General features: G+C 45.1%; 1 protein-coding gene across 10 annotated transcripts in view; it reads left to right on the plus strand.

Annotated features, from left to right (window-relative positions):
- Tmcc3 (transmembrane and coiled-coil domain family 3) overlaps positions 1-15,171 on the plus strand; it is a 275,765-nt gene that overhangs the window by 35,782 nt on the left and 224,812 nt on the right. For 2 of the 10 annotated variants that reach the window (XM_031349732.1, XM_031349738.1), the window contains exon 1: positions 13,068-13,183. The exons of 5 other annotated variants lie outside the window; for them this stretch is intronic. The gene's annotated coding sequence lies outside the window, so the exon portion shown is untranslated. Of the gene's footprint in view, positions 1-13,067; positions 13,184-15,171 lie in introns of those variants that run through there. 3 more of the 10 variants (XM_031349734.1, XM_031349740.1, XM_031349749.1) reach the window with 2 other exon arrangements.

Genomic DNA, 15,171 nt, shown 5'->3' on the forward strand with positions numbered 1-15,171 from the left:
GAAAGAAAAAGAAAAAAGGTGGGAGGTATGTGGTCAAATATATTAAATACGTGTATAAAATCATCAAGTGATAAACATTATGAGTGATATTTGAATACATAAATAAGCTTATATAGCTCAAAAAGAAAAACAGTAAGTGAATGTAGCCGATAGTAGGAAGAAAACACTTCATTGTAAAGCGATAATCCCATTACATGCCAGTAAAAGGGAGCAAATGTAGATAATGATCGCTGAGCTATGCAGGCCTCAGGACACTTGTGAGTGTGTTCATGAGGAGAGCTGTTGATCAGAGTATACACCAGCCACAGCCTGTTAGTTGTGACAGGGAAATGCAGCTGTCCAAGGGGCAAAAACATCGTGAATTCCATAGGATTTCAACCATAGGATCCAACCACTGGGCTGATGCATGGGAAGGACTTTCCTGTGAGATCTTCTTTAAACATTTGAATGAATGAACATAGCCTCACATTTCTTGCTGTTAGAATGTTTAATCTCCTACATTTTTCTTCAAATTACCTTGAGATTTTAAGCAAGCCCACCTAGGGGCCACAGAAGGGCTCCCTCCATGGGCTCTTCCTGCCAGCTCAGTTGGTATGAAGTGAGGAGAGTATTTTAAATGCCTTTGGTTTCAAGGGAGAGAAGATTTGGATAAAACCAGTTTAAACAAGAGATTGAGGTTTGTCCTTAATGTGGGGTGCTTTTGAGAATTCTGAGGCTCAGCAGAGAACACAGGTTCTTCATTTTCCTGCTGATCTTGATCACAGGCTAGTAATCTCAGGCTTAGTGCCTGCTAGTTACACCATGGCTGCATGAGCTCCACACATCACATCTTCACATCCTGCACGTTGTATCTAGAGGGGGAAAAATGGGTCTCTTATGAGGAAAATCTTCTTATGTCTTACTGTCTAGAATTGTGACAGACGGTTTGTGCAGAAACAAAATGGGCTCAGTTTAGCCCAACGCAAAGACAGATTGGCATTCTTTTCCTTTGCCGATGAGGGGTCTCCTCCTGCAACCTGGACTAAATGGACACTGGATCAGCATTGCCTCCAAGGCTGCAGTGATGGCTCAGTCATTAAAGTGCCTGCCACGCAAGCATGAGGACCATGGTTAGATCCTCACTCCCATGCTAGAGGTGGTGGGGGATGCTCCCAGTGCTGGAGAGACAGAAGCATGAGGATCCCTGGGGCACACTGGCTAGCTTCCCTTTTGTAATCAGTGAGCCCCAGATTCCAGTGAGAGATTCTGTCTATAAAAACATCCTGGATGATGTTTGAGGAGGAATAACCCCTCTGACCTTCATATGCGTACCTTCAACTTCAGGAGTGTGTGTGTGTGTGTGTGTGTGTGTGCACGCGCGCGTGCGTGAGTGTGATCGTCTACACGCCTGTACGCACAGACATGCATGAGTGCGTTAGGGACTAACTTGAGTAGGCAACCAATAGTAATTCAGAGCAGCCATTAGATCATGAGGATAACCAAGGGTATACTCTGTAGTGTTCTGTGTTGTCATATATATATATGTTTGTTTTTTAGAATCCTATGTTTTCACAACTTATCATGTCTTCAACAAATTTCATGAGATATCAGCCCCCTCATTATAAATAGGTATTGTGGCTTTGCTCAAGTACAGGCTAATGCCAGTGTTCTGGTGCATGGAAGGTAGGCTGGGCTAAGATTTGATGCTGGTTAGGTCAGCTATTATTAAATGCACTGTCACCTCATAATGGTTATTCAGTCCATGACCCCATTATGAACAGAGAATCATCTGTATACATTTTGTGTGTGTGCCTATGTTTTTCCCTGTATCCCCTCTGTGTGTGGGTCTGTCAGAGACTAATGTGACGAGGAATCTTCCCAACAGAAAGGTACAAGTTGCTAAATGAGGCTTTTATCCTCGTGCCAGGCAAAGTGCGGTGGCAGCCACTTTGCAACCATAGAGAAGGGCCAGGTAGATGAAGGGATTCTCGGCCCTGACCCCAAGCTTGTCTTGCTCTCCTGGGCTAATGCCAGCGTCTACCTCAAAAGGAAAGTCGTGTCAACGACATGGATCCTATTCGTTTATATCACCGTCGGCTATTTGCTTAGCCCAAATGCAGTCCTCTAGGTCCTTACCGCATATTTGCTCTTTAAAGTGTTTGGAATCACTTTCCCTGTAAAATGTTACTAAATTCAGTTACATTGTCAATATGGCCGTGGCAAGTGCTTTCCTTGCTGTTCGAAAGGTTCTTTGTCACATTAGTCTCTGACAGGCCCCCCACACAGAGGCCTCTCTTTTCAGTCCTATTTTCCCGATGCACAGCATGGGTCAGCTGGGTCTGACCTACTCTTTCCATGCTGAGGCTCAGGATGCTGCTTAAGAAATGTGGGTGGGGTGGTGGGAAGAAGGTGAAGTACTGCAGGAAGAGCGATTGGTCAGCCAATCACCAGCTGGGTCTGAGGAGAGTGGGGCCCTGTACAGGAGTCGGAAGGACGCTGAGACCACTCATGGCTTAAGGCCGGCCTCTTCTTTACTTGCCACTGATGTAACAAAATACCCCAGGCTGAGCACTTTATAAAGAGATGGTTATGAAGCTCACAGTTTACGAAGCTTGAAGGTCCGAACAGCACAGCACAGCCCTGGAGACACTCCACCTCAAGGTACTCGCTGCAGAGGGCAGGTGGTACCGTAGTGTGAGTGCTGGTGGAAGAGAGAGGGAACCAAAGAGCAGGCTAAAGTCAGGCCTTCTCTTTTAATAATAACAATCTTCTAGTAAGAACTACGTTCTTTCTAAAAGCAGAGACACAATGACTTGGTTTCCTTGCTGTAGGTACCCACTTCTGACGCCACCACGGGGAACAAGGTTTCACAGGAACCCCCAAGGGATAAACCATGCTCCAGCCATAGCAAGAGGAAAGCTGGGAAGGCAAAATGGAAGGTGAACGGAATGGAGAGGTGGTGCAAGAATGGAAAAATTTGTAGAGAACCATGCCAGGTTGACACCATCTTCTGAGACCCGGTGGGGGCTTCTCTGTCTCGACTCTGTCTTGTGACCTGGCAGTGAGTCCAGAATTAGCCACTCTGTTTCTCTCTGTTAGATGCCAAAAGTAGGAAATGCGGGTTCTAGCTTGGGTCAGAGAATAGCCTCAGGCTCAGAAGGCAGAGCACTGGCTCCGTGGGGCTTCTCCGACCGACCCTTGACTCCTGTGGGGTCCGCGGTTCCTTTTCATCTTTAGCCTTTCAGTTTTTTGAGATCCGCTCTCTTCATCAAAGCCAGCAAGAGGTAGGAGGCAGCTAACCAGCTTTCTCCAGGATCCTGCACTTCTTCTTTCTTTCTAGGCATGTGATTTCTCTTATTTAAGCTGGGAACTGCTGAAGCATCGCTAGCTCCCTTCCCGTTTTGAAATGCATTCCTGTTTCAGAGATCCTTTCTGGCCAGATACTTCCAAGCATCTTCTTTCACAGTTATCTGGTGGCTTGAAGCTTCTCTCCACGGACTCCAGCACTTGCTTCCCTGTGACTCGCTAACTCAGGCCCTGTTTCTGGGGACCACTCTCGTCCCCATTGTTACTCCTCTGTAGTAGGCCCTTAGTCATTTGAGACCAGGCTGATGTCAGATTTCTCCTGGGCAAACACACATCAGAACCTTTATTCCACTTGTCTATGTAAAATTTGGAGAACAAAAAAAAAAAAAAAACAGAGAAGTTGATCCTGGTCAGTTATAAATCCACTGTCTAGAAAATTACTTAATATTGCATGCATTTTCTTCCACTTTCTTCCTGAGGTGTGATACACGTGTGTATCACATTTGATGCTGGTAGAGTCGTGCACGTTTAATATTTATGATGTATTCCTGCTTGGATGTTTCTTCTTCTCTAACCACTGTTAATACGACCCTTGGCAAGCCTATCAACTCCATGACGTTAAATAATGTTCTACTATGTAACGGCAAACCCCTGTGGCCTAATTAGGTTTCTCTTCTGCTCTAATTAAAAAATCCAACCAGAGTTTATTTGACCGACAGCTTAGAGTCCATTATCAAGGGAGCCAGGGCAGGAACCTGGAGGCAGAGACCTTGGAGGACACCCGCTTATGGCTTGCTCTGCTTGCTTTCTTATACATCCCTGGACTATCTGCCCAGAGCTGGCATCTCTCACATCCATCAGCTATCAAGAAAAACACTCCACAGACTTTCCTATTGGCCAGGCTCATGGAGGCCTTTTTAACATCAAGGCCCTGCCTTTCTGATGACTCTAGCTTGTCAGCACCCCCACCTTCCCCTCGGGTCCCAGAATCCCCAGTCTTTCACTGTTTCTTCTTTTCTGGTTAATGTTGATGATGAGTTCTGTGGGAGCCCTCTTCATGGGTGCGCTTCATCCTTAAAACAAGCTACAGGACTGATGTTATCAGCCCCTTTTATAGATGAGAAGGCTGGGACTGGGGAATCCTTTCCTGATGCCAACCTGGTAAAGGGCAGAGCTTGGATTTGAGCTCAAAACACAGCAGATTATCTCCACGTGGTGCTTCCCCATGACCCTTTCCTGCTGAGTGGGTGTTTTCCAGTTCTTGTGATAAAGCTGGGTATGTTAGTCCTGACTTTTACTACTGGTGACCTTCAGTGACTAATGCCACCACTTGGGCCTCTGCTGGTCTTCTTTTCTCGGCTCTGAAGTTCTATGACTTCACTGAACAACAGTGGGGACAGGCCAGAAGGAAAGGCCCATTGTAGTCTGGTGGGTTTCCAGGGGTGTTTACACTTGCTTGGTTCAACACATCACCTTGGTCTAGACGTTGCTTTCCCTCTGTGCTGGGATAAAGATGCCCAGGGAATCCCCTACAGCTGTGGTACCATCTTCTTAAATGTTACGGTAGAGTTTTCCTCAGAACAGATAAGTCCCTTGAATTCCCTTGAATTCTGAAGTTACACATGTTGTGGCTCATCAGCAAATATGGGAATTGCATGTATGTCCCTCCCTGATGCAAGCACTTGGGCTTCCTGCTAAGCATGATGGGTGGCTAGAAGGATGTGCTGGGGCAGAGGGTCCTTTAGCTGCAGTGTAGGTGGGTTGGCAAGTGGTGGGCCAGCCAGGTCAAAGGTGAATGTGTTTTTCCTGGCATCATTGATGAAACACAAGCTGCCTAGCTTCATAGCCACCTTATCCCGGGCCATGTCCCTGAAACTGCCACCCAGAAAAAAAAGGAAAGAACCAGAAGACATGTGTCTTTAAGAATAGATTCTACCCTGTGCAGCTTCTCCTCCCTTTTACATCAAAGAAGAGGGTATTTTGACCTTGGTTAGGTTTCAGCTGTTCCCAGGAAGCAGCCCAAGCATTCTGCAGGCTTTTGTTGGGCTCTGAGGTAATGCTGCTGCTCTACAGCGGGGCCTGGTAGCTGTGGTACGGTGCCAGCTCCTCCTGCAGATGGCCTTGTTTTTCTCCAGTTTCCCTCTTCGCCAGGCCCCTCCAAAGATGCTGGCTGGCGTGTTTATCTTGGTCCAGTCCTCTTAGAAACAAACAACAATGTATCTATTTAAAACTTCCTGCCATTGTTGATTTTGAGTGTATCTTATTTTAGCCAGAGGGTAGCCTAGCTTTCTTTGCATCCAGAGAAATGATCTGGGGACCTGATATCAAAGTGTTAAGTGCCTAAGATGATCTTAAATGAAAGTTTGAAAGACACTTGGCTGAGTGGGTTTAGCAGTAACAAAACACTAACTGGCTATGAAGCATGTCCCCGTATCCAATCCCCAGAGGGACCTAGGGTCGTCTTGATGGTGTTAGTGATGGATTGACAATAAAAACAATAGCATCAGCATTTGTTGAGTACTTACAACCTACCAGATGGTCTGCAAGCTTAAACAGTTCTGCTGTGTGTGGTAACTCAGTTAAGAAACCTGTTCAAGGCCAGCTAGTCAGCAGAGACCTGGGTATTCGACAAGGGTAGAGTTAACCGCCTCCAAGACCTTGAGAGAGATGGGCTACACATAGCTTTAAGTTGGGAAAAACCGAAGTGGATTTTTATTTGTGTTTGTTTTTGTTTTCTTGTTTGTTTTTAAGACATTGTCTTTGTAGCTCAGGTTAGCCTGGAATGCACCATGTAACCTAAACTGGTCTCAGACTCATGATCATCCTGCCTCAACAAGTAAATGCTGGGATGACAGGTGTTGCCACCACATCCAGCTCTGAAGATAGTGTTTTTGATAAATAAAGGGGGAGATATTTTTAAAGTATGAAAAAGGTTGTTTTTCCTCTCCATACTTGTGTGACACCCTAAGGTCTGCCCAGTGAGCCCTCCCCACTGTTTTCATTAAGGGAGAGCTTTATTGATGTGTAATTTACCCATCAAAAACTGTTCATTATAAAGTCAAGGATTATTTTTTAGTGAATTTTTAGAATTGGGCATCTATTTGCTCCATGTCTAGACATAGCTGGCACTACATAAAATTGCCTAGTGCCTACCTTTAGGCAGCCAGCTCCCACCATGGCCCAGGGTCTACTAAGAAGATTCTGATGGGTTCACCGTTTGTCTTAGGGATTCACAGCTGTGAAGAGACACCATGATCACAGCAAGTCTTACAGAAGACAACATTTCACTATGCCTGGCTCACAGTTCAGAGGTTTAGTCCACTATCATCATGGCAGGAAGCACGGCAGCATCCAGGCAGGCATGGTGCTGGAGGAGGAGCTGAGAGGTCCACATCTTGATTCACAGGCAGCAGAAAGGACTGTCTTCCACACTTGCTCAATATGGGCACAGCTGGAACATATATATAAGGCCTTCACAGTGACACACTTCCTCCCGCAAGGCCACACATACTCCAAATAAGGTCACACCTCCTAATATTGCTACTCCCCATGGGCTAGGCATTCAAACAGATGAGTCTATAGTGGGGCAAACCTATTCAAACTACTACACCGTTCATTATGCAGAAACGTGCAGGGAGAGGCTTCAATCCCAAGGCCTTTTTACCATCCTGGTGACCCACAGTTACTCTCAGAATTATAAACTTACTGCAGTTGCTGATGGAGTCTAAATCTTGGAAAAGCATGTCTGTGCCCTCCCTCTATGGGCTCCCAGGCCATAAAGAGAGCTTTAGTAGACAAGCCTGTGGGACAATATTTGAGATGTATTAAGGTTTAGAGTTTATTTCACATAAATATTATTTTATTTATGGAGCCTGTAATTAAATCTTCATCCTTTGGTGATATCGCATGGCTGGAGCACCTTAAGTCTTCCCTTCGACTGGTGCCTCCTGTTCTGTCAAGTGGTTCATATTTAACTTGGATTCTAGGTGTAGAGCAAGTCTGGATATCTCTTCAGATTATGTTGTTTTGTGCTCATCTCCAGTCTACACGTCAGATATGCTCTGACAGGTAAAGTTGTTGGGTCTGCCAGCTCCTTCCATGTGGACAAGAACTATCTGGCTGACAATGTCTTAGCACCTGCCTTGTGCTGTTGACACTTGCTGAGTCTTCAGTTGACCGGAATCCTGTCTCTTTTTTGAGTCCTGCAGACTTCAGTCAAGGCATTTTCCGTTATCTATCCTACAGAGTTCCCATCTTAAAGTACCAGGATTTATATTCAATATGATAGTCAATGGCAATGTGAACAACTTGCATCTTTTGAAAGTTTGCTATTTTTATCTTACTGGGTTTTCCCCAAGGTTTGCCCATGGTATCATTCTGAATCTTGCTTCTTCCCTTTCCTTGCTCTTTCTGCCCATAAAGAAGGAAACCTGCATATTTAGTTTTTACTCACACCATGTTCAGGTCTCTGTACCTAAATGTATTTTGGCTTTTGCTAGTCCATAGTGATACTGGCAGGCCCAGCTGGGAATGGGTGCTATTAAAACTACACAAATTTCTTTCTTTTTAAAGCAGTGTATGTGTGTGTGTGTGTGTGTGCATATATGTGTGTGTGTGTGTGTATGTAGGGTGTGTGTTGCTGTGTTCAAATATGTGGTCCTATGTAAGTGTGTGTGTGGTGTGTGTATATGTGTGTTTGCACATATGTAGTCATGTGTGTGTGTGTGTGTGTGTGTACTTGCCTGTTCATGTATATATATGTGAAGGTCAGAGGTTAACTTCTGGAATCTTCCTTTATCACTTTCCACTTTATTTTTTGAGATAGAGTCTCTAACCCATCTGGAGCTTGCCTTTTTTAACTAAACTAGAGGACTAACAAGCCCCTGGGACTCATAGTATCTCACCCCTGTCTCTGGGATTACAGGTTAACAACACCATGCCTGGTTTTCATGTACATTGTGGAGATCTGAACTTACATCCTACATGAACTTTACCTCCTAAGTCATCTTTTTAGTCCCTAGATTCCACCCACCCCCCAAGCTGAGAACTGAACCTAGGGCCTCACACATTAGGCAAATGCTCCACCACTGAGCTCTAGCCCCAGTCCTAGATTTGTTCTGATCTCTTCCCTGGCCCTCTTGTCCCAGAACAACACAGGTCATTATTGTACATTTCTGATGGTGTGTGGGGCATACCGGATTCTCCAGGCCATTGCCCAGTGTGCTACCATAGTGAGGCTTATAGAGTCACATAGATCCATTAGGGAAAAGTGACAAGGACTCAAACAAATTAGGTGGGGAAAAGGTGGAAATACATTTTCATTAAAAAAAAAAAATCTGTAGAGCTTGCTGTGGTGGTATGCACCTTTCTTTAATCGCAGCACTTTGGAAGCAGAGGCGGCAGGTCTGTGTAGGTCTGAAGCCAGCTTGGTCTCCATAGTGAGTTCCAGACCAGCCAGGGCAACATATTGAGACCCTGCTTTAAAAAAAACTGCATTAATTACCTAGTCGTAACATTTCTTTCCCAGTCTGCATGACCATTTTCAAATCTTTAGGGTCTTTTACATGTTATTAACTCAGGTCTCTTGACCACTCCTCATAAGAAAAGGACAAGTTTTTTTTTTCTTTTAAAAAATGTTGTAGTTTGAAGTGACAGGGTGGAGGGATACCCAGGGGGACTCCCACCTGCTCAGAGGAGAAGGGGGAAGAGGAATGAGGGAAGGATTATGGGTGGGGTGACTGGGAGGTAGGGCAGTAAGCAGAATGTAAAATGAATAAGTGAAAAATAAAATGGTGTTGTTTGTTGTCCTGATCTTTGAAAAAGTTATTTTTCTGGAGAAATTGACTTGACTCAGAGATCAGAGTCAACATAGAAGAAAGTATTATGTACTCATGGAAGTCACAAAGAACTTCTGTCAGAAGGTGTGAATGACTGCTATAATCTCATAGGAGGAACCATGTAGAAATGTAGGCATGTCTCCCAAGACAAGTAGTAGATGAATAAGGACAAGGAAACCAGACGAGCCTTAGGAGAAATTAGAGAAATGCAGACTGAAGCACATGAGTGGATAAAATGCAGGTAGAAGTCCTGTCGGGGACGGGGAGAGATTGGAGCCCCTGTGTACAGCTGCCAGGGAAGTGAATTAGTACAGCACTGTGGAAAAGAGCTTGGCATGTCCTCAAAATGCTAAACATAAAATTGCCACGGGTCCCCTCACTCTGTCAGGTACAGAGCCACAAGAAATGAGCATATGCCCATGTAAAAATGTGCAGTCAGCAGCCTTTTTATTGTTGAAACTACAGGAATTTTTAAAATACAGGGGCAAGTCCCCTGTTAGCTGCGTGATTTGCTAATAATTCACCTTAGTTGGTGTGTGATGGTTCCACTTTGTTGACAGTACCTTTATTTGTGACGTTTCTCAACATTGATGTGTGATGTCTGTATCAGCGGCCTTTCCCCTTGCTGGGACCAAGTAGCTGACAGCAAGCTGCATGAGGGGAGTGGGAGGTCGTTTTGGTTTGTGGATCAAGGGAAACATTGTGGCTGGGAAGAGGTGGTTGTCCAAGGCTGTCTGCTTATAGGCTGGCAGATAAGGAAGCACGAGAAGAGGAATTACCCATGTGGTGCCCCACCGGCTTTCTGCTTCTCATTTTGTGTTCTGTCCAGGAACTCACCCCATAGGAGTGGGTCAACCGTGTTCCTGGTGGGTCTTGCCCTCCTCAGTGAGTCACCTCTGGAAACACCCTCATACACACACCTAAAACGTACCTCATGCCTTATGTGGTCCTTAGTCGAATGAGGTTGACCATTGAAATCAACCGTTAGAGTGTCCTTTGCACCAAAGGTTTTAGTTTTGTTGAAATCTAATTCATCTATTTTTTTTAACCCTGTTGTATCTTGAGTTTGGGTTCTGTGAGTGTGTGCTAAAATTATTAGGTCGTTTTTTATTCTGAGCTAGTTATTTGCTGTAATATACAAGAGGAGCTGTGAGTAATTGCATAATTAAAACTTTGTTACTGAAGAGTCATAAGCTTACATAATTCTGAGGTTCGGAATATTGATGACTACCCTCATTTACCTTCCCCCACCTGCACTAAAAATGATACTGAAAACAAGCCTGTTAGCTGACTCTGGAATCCTTTCTTTTTTTTCTTTTTTTTCTTTTGTTTTTTCTTTTCTTTTCCTTTATTTTATTTTATTATTTTGCTAAAATCTAAACTATGTTCTGTTCAGGCTTAAAGATAGATAGATCTGAGTTCTGCTTACATCTTCACTCCACTTACTTTGTGGCTTTTTTTCTAAGGCTTTAAGCCTCGGGGAACTCAGTTGCTAATCTTTAAGAACCTACAACACACCTACTGCAGATCTGTTGCTGAGACGGCATATACAGCTCTGGGCCCAAGTAGCTGTTACTCTGTGTGTCCATGAACTTATCTCAGTTTCTCCCTTGGGTTAGACGACAGGAATGATGTTCGCCTTTTGCTGCCTCGGCAGTGTGTGCAAAGATGACCGAGCAAGTAGTGTTTCCGTTTAGATGGTCAGGGACCCTTTCATCTAGGGGTCTACTGGATTTACAGCTCCAGGGTTTGGAAACCACTGGTACTCATGCTGTAAACTCATTGCCCTGGGCAACAGTTTGCCAGTTGTTACAATCATCGGCATGACTCAGTGCTGAATCACATCCACAGACATCCCCTGTTGCTGTTACAGCCCCTCAGTGCACCTCAACTTTGAGACCTTTAGCTCCTGAAGCTGCTACTTTTGCTCATGCTTAGAATGTCGGTTCTCGTGGCCCTTAAACCTTGGTAGCTCCAGGGAACTTTCTGGCGATCCAGACCTCCAGTTTTTTACAGAGTGCCACCTCTCTGTCACTTCTGCTCTCAGCAGCATTCTTCCAGAATTCTTCAGCTGCCTTCTTAGTGTCAGTGAGACTATGGCTGGTGGCTTTGCGGCTGCTGGCTGCTATGTCTACGGCTGGTGGCTTTGCGGCTGCTACGGCTACAGAACTGTTCCCGCCAGCTCTTTGGGTTGTCGGCTTAGGCAAGACCACTTAGAAAAGTCTTTTATGGGAGGCTTATCCTGTAACACCCCGGGCAGCATAACTGCTGTTTCTGCCTATAGTTCCAGGGGCTTTTATGCCCTCATCTTGCCTCTGTGGGCATTGCTTTCGCATGGCACCCTCATATACAGGCAAAGAAAATACTCATATGCATTAAATAAATCTTTAAAACAACAACAACAGGTTTGTATTTGTACTGGTCATGCAGGGTTTTGTGTGTATCAGTCACAGGCCTTCTGCAGGGCTTGTGAGGAACTGCTTTTCCTCTGTCTAGGGTAATGAAAGGCTGCAGGGTCACATAAAGTTCACCCAGGCTTGTCTTCCTCTGGGTGCTGCTTTCTAAGGCCAACAAACATGTCTGGAGTGGTCATGGCAGGGGTATGTCGTCAGCTAGGTGTGCAGAGGTGTTTCAGTTGCTGGAGTTTCTTCAGTGGGATTATAAAGTGTCCATTAATATTTGGGCTACCAGAGCCATGCAGCCAGTTACTAGGAAAGGGACTGCCCAACTGACACTCCCGCAGTCGAGGATACCAGGAAGGGCTTGTCAAGTGGCTCACTCACAGAAAGCAATAGAAGTGTGTTTGCAGTTAGCACTTTAAAAGGCACAATAAAGAACTAACACTTCTTTTTGTTATTGTTTGTTGGGGTCTTACTAAACCCAGGCTGGCTTAGAACTCACTGTTCAGCCCAGGCCAGTTCCACACTCATAGTCCTGCTTCTGCTTCTGCCTCTGCCCCTGCCTCTGCCCCTGCCCCTACCCCTGCCCCTGTCCCTGCCCCTGCCCCTGCCTCCTCTGCTTCCTCTGCCTCTGTCTCTCCCGCTGTGCTGAGATTACAGGCAGAAGTCTCCATACCCAGTAGAATTAATACTGCTTAACATTAGCTAGCAGTGATTAACAGTGTTGAGTCCTGCCCCATTGCTCTAAGGAGAGTCCCTGTAGTCTGTTTTTAATACTATGTTCTTATCCTTTGAGAATTAACTCCTCCCAGATTGACCCTTCAACTTCCCATACCCTCCCAACTTGTGCCTTTTTAAAAGTCATCCACTGAGTCAATGTGTGGGGCCCATTATACTCAGGGGTTCGAGGCCATCCACAGGAGTGCAGTTGACCTAACAGGGGCCACACCCTTGAGGAAAATCAGTACCCCTTCCTCAGAAATCATTGTCTGTCAGAAACCAATACTCTTTAGTTAAGGGCGGGGCCTCGTGATGTCCTTCCTCCCCGCTAGGATGTTAGCTGGCTTGTCTCTGATCTGTTTTCTCAGATTTGATTCTCCCCTGCTTCCTTTGGTAAAGAAAAGAGTTGTTTTTCAAAACATCAGGAAAACCTTTCTTAGTCCCCAGCCATCTCCGATTTTTTGGAATTCACAGAGAAGGGATGGAGTGTCTGGGCAAGGAGCTCTAGTGTAGTTCTGTGAGCTTGCAACCATGGAGTAAACAAAACTAGACAAGTTTCTAAGGAAGGCCTGGAAGGGGCCCTGGCGCTATTGTGTGTGAGTAGATGTTGTGTCTTCTCTTGTGGGAAGCGGAGTGTGTTTCCCACAATCGCTTGACTGGAGCACACTGCATTGCCAGGGATCTTGAGGACGGTCGGTCATCGGGGCACCCACTGGGGAATTGCTGAGCTAAAAGACTAGTGATCTGAGAAACAGGAAAAGCCCCATGGTGGGGTGGTGTGAATGAAGCAATTTTGCAAATACTTCTGCTTTTTGTTTCTCGGTGATTATTTTTAACTGAGGCAGTGTCATCTGAAGCTCCCACAGACTCATGGGCTCTTAGCACACGAAAGTAGCCTACAGCATACAGACCTAGAACCATGCCATCTGGCCAGAAGAGAAGGTAAACATTGCTCTCTGCTTTTCATTGGTTTGTTTTGCTCTTAAGGACATTGTTAGCGAGGCTGTCTGCTTAGTTCTTTCTGGCACACACTTTAGCGTTTGGTAGATATCTATTTTTGTTTTAAAGGGACATTCCAGTAGACAATTTTCAGGCAGTACTGTTATGTTGAGAATTTATCCATGGCTTAATAGAAGGCGTCTCAAGGTCCAAGGGCAAGTTTCTCTGTCCAGGATGTGGGGTGTATGTGCATCTTAACTCCTATGAATACGTCTCTGGGTGCTATTACCAAGGGAGCTTTTATTTGATTTGGTAGACTTGAGTGTTTGCTAGGACCGTGACTAATGGTAGAAAGTACTGATAATTGACATTTCTTAAGAGGCCACTGTGAGCCCGGCACTGTTGTGTGGTACCAGTACTAACCATGTAACTCTCTTAGAGGTGCATTGAGTTTGTTAGCTGGGCTTTTACTCCTGTTTTTTAAGTGGGGAAATAGAGTAAATCTTCCATCGTCATGAGGGCAAGCATTAGCTGTTAGGTTAGCATTCCTAGCAGGGTACAGCAAGCAAGCTTTATGGGATCCATTACACTTGAGATTGGGCTAAATTCCATAAACCTCCTCGGTGGTGTGTGATATATAGTTGGTTTTCAGTTATTCTTGATCATATGTATGATATATATGACATATGTGGTATATGTGGTATATGATATATGTGGTATATGATATATGATATGCATGATATATACATATATATCATATATATGTGTGTCGATGATTCCTTAAATATTCAATTTGTAAAAGAGTTAGATGAGGTCTCACTGGTCTCCCAGCCTGACCTCGGCCTCTTGAGGGCCTAATAGCCCATTCCTAGTTTGAAGGTTTTAGACATCAGTAGATATTGTAAAAATGAAGTCCACTTGTGTATCGAATCAATGATTGGTTCTTAGGCAGTTTGTGGGATTGGTGCTTGGGATCCAAAGGCAATGGGGCCCTGGTCTCCTGCGATCTCATGGAGATGTCACCAAAGAAGAAGGGGAAAGCATTTCCAACAGCCAACATTCCTGAAGTCATGACACAGAAAATAGTTTCTCACATCCTACTTTTAAAAGTCTGGTGGCTGCAGTGGGAGACGCTGTGCTTCTCGGGTGACTAGGTTGTTGTCTGATACTGATGAATTAATTCTCCAGAGCTCTCAGGTGCAGTCTATGGGGTACAGTTGCTCCAGGATGCAGGCTTCTCATTGACTACTGTGAGAGGGGTGCCCACAGGCCCCCTTGATTACCCTAAATTCCTCTGCAGGGCAGGCTCAGAGTTGGGGTACATCTTGAAATGCAAGTAAAGAGAGGCAAGCCCCCACTATAAGTGATAAAATGGGAGACAGGCTGGTAACACATTAGGTCCCGATAGGACTCCGTCAACATTGAAGATTTGGACTGTTCTTGGTGCATGGTGAGAATCCAACTAGGGACATGGAAGGTGGCTTGCTCACGTCAGGCCCTAACCACAATCCTATGCTTCCTTGAATACATCAGCTTTAGAGGCAGACAGAGTAAGAGTAGTCACAAGGCTGTCTCTCTGGAAGAAATACATAGTCTCATTTTAAGTTGATGGACAGAGGTCTGGAACCCTAGAGAATCTGGAAGAAGCAGCTCATCTGGGTCCTAGAATTGCCTCTTCCTCTAGCTAATGTGCTATCCAGATAATTTGTGTGTGTGTGTGGGGGGGAGTGATGGTAGTGGTGGTGGTGGTGGTGGTGGTTCTGAGGATCAAACTCAGGGCCTTGTGTCCTCATGCTTGCTACCACTGAGTTGAACCTCCACCTGGGGTGTGTGTGTGTGCTATTTCATAGCTAATGTAGATGAAATCATTGGTCAAAAAGAATGTTGAGAGATTCTGGGTTTTTGTTGTTGTTGTTGTTGTTGTTTTGTTTGTTTGTTTGTTTTGTATTTAGTAGAGCTTAAAATCTTGGCTCTTACTGTGGTACAAGCCC

Source organism: Mastomys coucha, unplaced genomic scaffold (assembly GCF_008632895.1).
Source record: "Mastomys coucha isolate ucsf_1 unplaced genomic scaffold, UCSF_Mcou_1 pScaffold4, whole genome shotgun sequence".
NCBI lineage: Eukaryota > Metazoa > Chordata > Mammalia > Rodentia > Muridae > Mastomys > Mastomys coucha.